This window comes from Gossypium arboreum, chromosome 6 (genome assembly GCF_025698485.1).
Source record: "Gossypium arboreum isolate Shixiya-1 chromosome 6, ASM2569848v2, whole genome shotgun sequence".
NCBI lineage: Eukaryota > Viridiplantae > Streptophyta > Magnoliopsida > Malvales > Malvaceae > Gossypium > Gossypium arboreum.
Window position 1 is genome coordinate 110,317,720 of NC_069075.1, and position 8,497 is coordinate 110,326,216.

Below are 8,497 nucleotides of genomic sequence, written 5' to 3' on the forward strand. Positions count from 1 at the left end.
GTCTTAGCCGGATAGAATAACTCGCATACGAATGCCTTGGTCTTAGCCGGATGTAGCCACTAGCACAATTGCCTTGGTCTTAACCGGATATAATTTCCAGCATAATTGTCTTCGGCTTAGCCCGGATATCATTCAATTTCTCATGCACACATACATCAATAATCATTGGACATACATATTTCATTTTCGTTACTAAGGCTCAAACACAATTAATATCATTAGCATATTCGCCGGGACTTAGCCCGTGGAATTCAAATACTCATACACACCTAATCAATAATCATACACATCCATATTTCATCTCACATAATTCAAGTAAGGTCACTTCTTGAGGACTTACCTCGGATGTTGTCGAACGGCTTTTTCGGCTATTCGATCACCTTTTCCTTCCCTTGTCCAATTGTGGCCCTCTTGGCTCTTGAGCTAATTCAAACAAATTCAATTTATTAAAACCTCATTGTGCTTGCTTATGGCGAATATGACAAGGATTTTAGATGGTCATATGGCCACTCTTTAGCTTGAATACACAATGGTCATGCACATTTTATACTACATCAAGCAATTCAATACAATTTGTTTGAACATCAAGGAAATGCTAAGGCCTTCAATGGGCTACCCAAGGTCAATATTCATGTACATGTTGAGGTCAAAATTTGCACTTAATACCTCACAAAACAGCATGCAATCTACTAATTAATGCTTGCACATTGTGGCCCAAAACTTATAATATAGCATCAAGCACTTATATGTGTGCTAGGCGAATTGTGCTTGCAATTTCACAAGCATTCTTCCACATTTTCTTCTTTAAATCAATATATTCATCACTTAGTTCATAACCAAACAAAATGTGCAATCATATATATGCATATATGAGCATGGCGAACTTTCAAGGTGTCCATAGCCATCCAAAACACAAACTTTTAACTAACATGCAAGAAGCATGAATCATGCTCAAGAATGCATCATGGCCAAGTATGACAATCATGCTCCTTTTCAACTTTAATCATGATAAAACAAAGAGAAAACTCAAAATCTTACTCATGAGTAGAAAATCCATCATTGCATGCATCATCATCAAGCTTCACACTTAGCATGCAATGGCTTTATCACTATAACAACTTTGGCCAAATACCATTTCCATGGCATACCAAAGATTTGAGCCATGGCTAACATGCACATCAAGTTAGCAACCAAAACATGCATGAAACTCCCAACACAACCCCATACATACCTTAATCTTGATGCAAATTTAGCCAAATCACCTTCTAGATCTCTTCTAAACAAAGGAAATGAAGCAAAAATCCTTCTTCCTCTTAGTATTTTCGGCCAAAAAGATGAGAAAGGATGAACAAGTTTTTTGTTTTCTCCTCTTGGTTGCACGGCAATGGGGGAATGCTACTCTCACACACATTTTTTTTTCATTCTTTTCTCACCCATGCTTATTTGTTTATGATTTTCTCCCTAATGCCCAACAAAACATGTTTCATGACATGTTTAACCCATATTTCTTTGTCATGGCGGCCATTACTTGTAAAAGGGGAATTTGACATGCAAGTCCATTATTTTGCATGCATGCTTTAATTAGTCATCACATATTTCCTATCGTACTTTCAAAGTTTACTACTAAGTCCTTTCTTATAAATTAGCACCTAATTAATAAAAATCGAGACACGAAATATTTACGCATACCAATTCCACATTCAATAAGTACGGAATATAACACTTAATTATTCTTGTGACTCGGTTTCGTGGTCCCGAAACCACTCTCCGACTAGGGTCACATTCGGGGTGTCACATGGCCTTTCACTTATTCCACGATAATTCTCATGTACGTGACTTCAATTAAAATTGCCACATAGGTTCAAAACTTACCAAGCTCAACTCCAAATATAAACATAGCGCCTATTAGCCATGAACTCAAGGTACTTACCCGATCCGCTGTCCGTGATCAACTTAATAATGTCGCACACTCAGTGTCAATAGTGATTCAAAAACATATAGTGAGTCCGCACACTTAGTGCTATAAAATCAACTCGCACACCTAGTGCTATATAATTAAACTCGCACACTTAGTGCTGTACAAATTTAAAACCCGCACACTTAGTGCAATCTCATGATCATAAATGTTTATACCAGCACACTTAGTGCCGAAATCCACAACTCAATACATCTCACCTCTTTTCTTTTCATTCAATACTTTCATCACCACATACATACATGTATATAAATTTATCATTCCATTCGGCATAATTACATAGACATCATGTCTATTTAAATTGATACAAAATATACGCTTAGTGACTTACTTGTGTTGGGTGAATTAATTCCAAGTCGGCTACTCGATGACCTTCGATTTCCCTTGTTGGACGCCTCTCCTTTAGGATCTTGAGCTTAAACAAATAAATTAACTCATTCAACCCTTTGCTACATATATTGGTATTCACATTTTAATGATTTTATGACATACTGAACGGCATGGTAAAATTTTTATCTTGCTGCCTCGTGCTTTTATCTATTCAGCTAATAGCCATATGCTATCGCCCTACTATCAATAATCCAATCACACATGCATATATGTATATGGCCGAATGTACAAAGCTTAGACTCATCATCACCTATGCTCTTAATTGATAGCCGAATATGCATACATATATATATATGATATCAACTATACTATCATCTTTAATTCACCTAACACAAAATTTCATCTCATGAACACTTGACCAAATTTTTCCTAACCTAGCATGGCTTTACATATACTTGTAACATCCTATAAATCCACATTTCTACCTAAATTTTCTTTTACCTTTCCTCTACTTCCATTCACAACATCAAGAGCACCATACACGTGCATCATTACAAAGCTTCACACTTAGCATGCAAAAGACATCAACACAAACCTACCTTAGTCGAAACTTAACTCATCTTCATGCCTCATCACCACAACATCAAACATCAAACATCAAACAAGAAGACAACACCCATGGCCGAATATCATCTCCATCTCATAGCAAAGATTTAAACCATGGGCTAAGTAGAACTCAAACTAACAACTAAAACATGCATGAATCTCATGGACAACATCAAACATACCTTAGTCTAGCAAACTCCCATGGCTGATTTTCTCAAGCTCTTCCCCTTCTTCTTAGAACATTCGCCAAGCAAAGAAAATGTGAAAGGATGGACACTTTTTTTCCTTTGTTTTCTTCATATTTTCCTCTTTTTTCATTATTTTATTCTTTCTAACATAACCACTAACCCAACATGTTTGCAACATGTTTCCACCCATAGCATGGCCGGCCATCATGCTTAAATTTGGGTAAATTGACATGCAAACCCACCATTTTCACAACATGCACTTATAGGCCACCCTACATTTGCCTAGCACATTTCTAAATTTTCTCACATAAGTCCTATTTGATAAAATTCACTTACAATTAACAAAATCCAAACATGAAATTTTCACACATGCATATGTACATATAATGAGCATCAACTATGACAGTTAATTATTTTTATGACTCGGTTTAGTGGTCCCGAAACCACTTTCCGACTAGGGTCAATTTAGGGCTGTCACAGGCCGAATGACCAATTATCAAATGTGGGTATTATTAGATATTTGATGGGGCCAAAGTTAGTAAAAAGTTATATAAAATAAATTGTGCTGAGATTGTATCCGGTTTAAAGTCCCGTAGGCTTTGTCTTTGGTGTTATGTTCGGTTTTATACCTTGCGGCCAAATGCTAGTGAATTCGATAAAGCATATGACTACGAAATCCTATGCTAAGATGATAAATTGAACTCGTATTACACATTAAGTGATTCAGGTATGTGATATATATATTATTTATGTGAGATTGATCTGACGAGAATATATATTATTTATGTGAGATTGATCTGACGAGAATAAAGAATGTGCAATGAGAAGCATATGAAAAGATGTGGTAAATTCATATGTATATTTGTATATGTGTGCATTCTGTTATTATGCAAAGTTACAAGATAGTTTTCAATATGCCATTTAACTATGAATGTTGAAAGTAAGTGTGGGTAAGAAATGATACACTAGTGAAATTTGAAAGAATTAAAGTTAATCCGGAAGCTTGTAAATACTATGTTTATATGAGTTTGAGTATAAACAGAGTAAAATGATATGTGTTTGTGCATAATCGGCCAAATAGTATTGTACTCAGAAAGTGTTATGTGATTTTGAACATTTGGTTTGTTTTTAAGTTCAAATGTTTAAATTGCTTAAGACTTACTAAGCTTATGAAAGCTTACTTTGAATGTTATGTTTCTCTGTTTATTTTTGTAGATCGTTGACTCTTACTATTAGCACGGGGATCGTCAGCACTTTGTCACACTATCTACTATTGTGGTTATCATGTGTTTTGGACTTAGCTTATGTCATGTATAGGTTAGACTATAAGTAGAATGATATTTTGACTATTGTATATAAGCCATGCGAATATGGCATCTTATAGAAGTTTACTTTTATAAGTTTTAAATTCGATCTTTGTTTGTATCTATTAGTTATATATATAAATGATCTTTTATTTAAGAAAAGGCTCAAAATTTTACTGTTCTGATCTGATTCCTAATTTCTGGTAACGCCTCGTCCTATTCCGGCGATGGCTATGGGATAGAGATGTTACAAAACATTTAGTCCACGCCCGTGTTCCTTGGGAGTGTAGGTGCATACGGCTGTGTCGAATGGCTGTGTCTGGCATTGTTCGCTTCTCCCACGCCCGTGTCAATCTAACAGTTTCAACCACGGGTGCTAGACATGGGTGTGTCGAGTGCCCGTGCTATTTTAACAGGTTCACCCATGGTTCTTCCACACGGGCGTGTCTCACGCCCGTATTGTTTTGGCAGGCTCGACCACGGCCATGTCGCACGGCCATGGCGTTTTATCGTAGCCCGTGTTTGGGGATATCTTTGCCCTATTTTCATACGGCCCTAAGCACTCCCGTGTGCTTGGTCGTGTCTCTATGGAAAGCCTGTATTCAAGTGCTCCGTTAGTAAGTTATGTGTTGAAGACTAAATTATAAAGAAGTTAATACAGTTAGTGCGCGGGTTGCCTTCTGAGAAGCACTTATTTATAGTCTAATCTCGACTTACCTCTCTGTCGAATGATCATGGTGGTTTGAGGATTTTATACTCCTTATTCCTGCTATCAATCTCATCAAAATAAGGTTTTAAACGGGTTTTGTTTACCTTAAAAGTGCTGAACTTGGGATGACTCACCTCGACCGTACCGAATGGGAAAATGCTGAGTACCATAAGAGGGATTTCTTTATTCGGTGTGGTAGCGACAATGTGGGGATCTGCGGCATCTAATAAGACTCTATCTCCAACCTTAAGTTGATTTGGAAAGGTATTGAGCTTGTTCTATCGTAGATTCGGTTTGTCGGGTGTTCTCAGTTTATATGTTTGTCATTCATCTAGCTCCTTAATTTGTAGCCTTTGATCTTCATGAATAAGTCCTCTACTATTGCTTAAGAATGGCTCATGTACTTCCTTCAGACTCATTTCCTATACAGAAGGTTGTACCATATTGTCAATTTTAGTAGAATGGTTTATACGATCACCTTCAATTTTCAATGTGTTGCCGGAATTGCAGGCTTGAAGGGTGATTGTTTCGTCTCCAACACAGAGTGTGGGTTCACCTATGCCGACATCAATAATTATTTTAGCAGTTGCTAAAAAGGGCCTTCCTAGAACTAAATGAGTGTTGCTATCATCCTCTATGTCTAGAACAATGAAGTCAACGGGAAATATAAATTTATCGATTTTAACTAGGACATCTTCAACAATACCCCTAGGGAATCTTATAGTTTTATCTGCTAATTGAATGCTCATCCTAGTCTGTTTGGGTTTCCTGAGACCTAGTTGCTTAAACATTTTGTAAGGCATGACGTTGATACTAGCCCCTAAATCAGCTAATGCATTATTAACATCTAAACTACCAATTAAGCAAGGAATCGTAAAACTCCCTAGATCTTTTAATTTTTCAGTAGCTTATTTTGCAAAATAGCTAAGCACACTGCATTTAGCTCCACATGCGATGCCTCATCCAACTTTCGCTTATTTGCTAAAAGCTCCTTTAAAAATTTCATTGCGTTTGGCATCTGCAATAGAGCTTCAATAAATGGTAAGGTAATGTTTAATTTTTTTAAGAGTTTAAGAAATTTACCAAATTTTTCATCTGAGGGGTCTTTCCTTGTCGCGTTGGGGTATGGCACATGAGGTTTATATTCGACATTCACTAATTTATTTTTATTATGACCTATCTCACCTTGACCTTTGCTTACCACAGTTTCTTACCTTGGTTCTGGTTCAAGCTCAATGATTCCTTCTTCATCTTGAATATTAATTGTGTTGAGCTATTCCCTTGGGCTGGGTTCAGTATTACTTGGCAAGCTACCTTGTGGTCATTCGGAGATTAGTTTGGAAAGATGGCCTATCTGAGTTTCGAGCCCCTAGATCAATGCTTGTTGATTTTTAAGTGCTGTCTCAGTGTTTTCAAAATGGTTTTCTAACACCGATATAAACTTTGAGAGCATCTCTTCAAGGTTCGACATCTTTTCCTATTGATAGGGTGGTTGTTGAAAACTCGAAGGATGCTGTGGTCTTTGATTTCCTTGACCGCCCCACGAGAAATTGGGGTGGTTCCTCCAGTCTGCATTGTAAGTGTTACTATATGGGTTATTTTGGGATCGGGGGTTATTGTTACCCATATATTGGACTTGTTCCTCCTCGATGCTAGGCTTGAAGGGTTGATACTCTGTGCATGCTCCTCCTCCATTCGTCTCGTACCTCATTACTGGATATACCTGAGCAGAACCAAGTAAACAATCAATCTTTTATTTAGAAGTTCTACCTGATTTGACAGCATAGTAACCAAATCGACGTTATAAAAGCCTGCTGTTTTAGTTGGCTTAGTCTTCATGGCATGCCACTGATAGTTATTCAGTGACATCTCCTCTATAAACTCATAGGCATCTTCAGGTGTTTTGTTATTGATGGTTCCGCCAGCAACTACGTCAACCATTTGTCGAGTCAAAGGATTCAGGCCATTATGGAACGTTTGAACCTGTAGCCAAACTGGTAACCCATAGTGAGGGTACCTTCTCAGTAAGTCTTTGTATCTCTCCCATGCATCGTAAAAAGTTTCTAAGTCCATCTGTACAAACGAAGAGATATCATTACGTAATTTAGCCGTTTTAGCCGGTGAAAAATGTTTTAATAGAAATTTTTCAGTCATTTGTTCCCAAGTAGTGATTGAACCTCATGGTAATGAGTTCAACCACTATTTAGCTTTGTTTCTCAATGAAAAAGGGAATAACCGAAGACGAATGGCATCATTAGAAACACCATTAATTTTCAATGTATCGCATAGTTCTAAAAAGTTTGCTAAGTGAGCGTTGGGATCCTCATCCCGCAAACCATCAAACTAAAAAAATTGCTGTATCATTTGAATAGTGTTAGGTTTTAGTTCAAATGTATTTGCAGGTACAGCAGGTCTAACTATACTCGATTCAATTCCTGTTAAAGAAGGTTCAGCATAATCATACATAGTGCGTGGAGCAGGATTTTGATTAACCACAATTATAGGAGGTAGCTGATAGTCTTGGTTTTCAGCCATCTCTTCAGTAGGGGTTTGAGTATCGTCCTCTTGCTCGTTCTCTGTGCATCTTAAGCTTCGCCTTATTTCTCTTCGGTTTCTGTGAACTGTACGATCGATTTCTTCATCAAAAAGTAGTGGTCCTGACGGGTTTCTTCTAGTCATAAACTATAAAAACCTGCCAAGAGAAAGAAAAAAAAGTAAATTAATAAATAATAATAATAAATTAAATTAAATTAAATTAAATTGCAAGAAAAATAAATGGCTAAAGTAAGAAATATTGAGCGTTCCTAATATCTTAGCTCCCCGGCAATGGCGCAAAAAACTTGATTGCATGATTTCGTGATAGGTTTTAAATATTTATAATTAATCGTTCTCGAAACTAACTATTATCATGATGTAGGCAAGTGTACCTATCGAACAGTAGTATAGTTTTAGCAAGACCAGATTGTCAAACCCAAAGGATTTAAAAGTACTAGTAATGATTGTCTTTTTATTATCTAGCCTAAGAATAAAGAGGTTTTTGTTTTAACTAACTAATTGTCTAAACTAAGAATTCACAGAGAATAGAATTGGGGAATTGCTTTTGGGAAAATCAATTGAATTAAGACAATACCTAAGGAAAAATCCACCTAGACTGTACTTGTTATTCTGGCTCTGAATCGGACGATTTATTCATTTAACTTGTTCCGTAGAGATCCCTAAGTTATGTTATTATCCCTATTCGAGACTAATAACGTCTAATCCCTAAATTGAATAATTGAGACCTTTCTCTAATTAACACCCTAGGGTTGCATTAACTCGATTTATGGATCCCCTTATTAAGTTTCACCCTAATCCGACAAAATCTTGTCACCCCATGTCTAGGCGC

The 8,497-nt window shown here is 36.8% G+C and overlaps 1 non-coding gene across 1 annotated transcript; it reads left to right on the forward strand.

The window, feature by feature from the left end:
• Positions 1-7,111: 7,111 nt before the first annotated feature.
• On the forward strand, positions 7,112-7,218 carry LOC128294428 (small nucleolar RNA R71). Its single transcript, XR_008284739.1, has one exon. It is a non-coding gene; the product is annotated as a small nucleolar RNA R71 (small nucleolar RNA).
• The last annotated feature ends 1,279 nt before the right edge of the window (positions 7,219-8,497 follow it).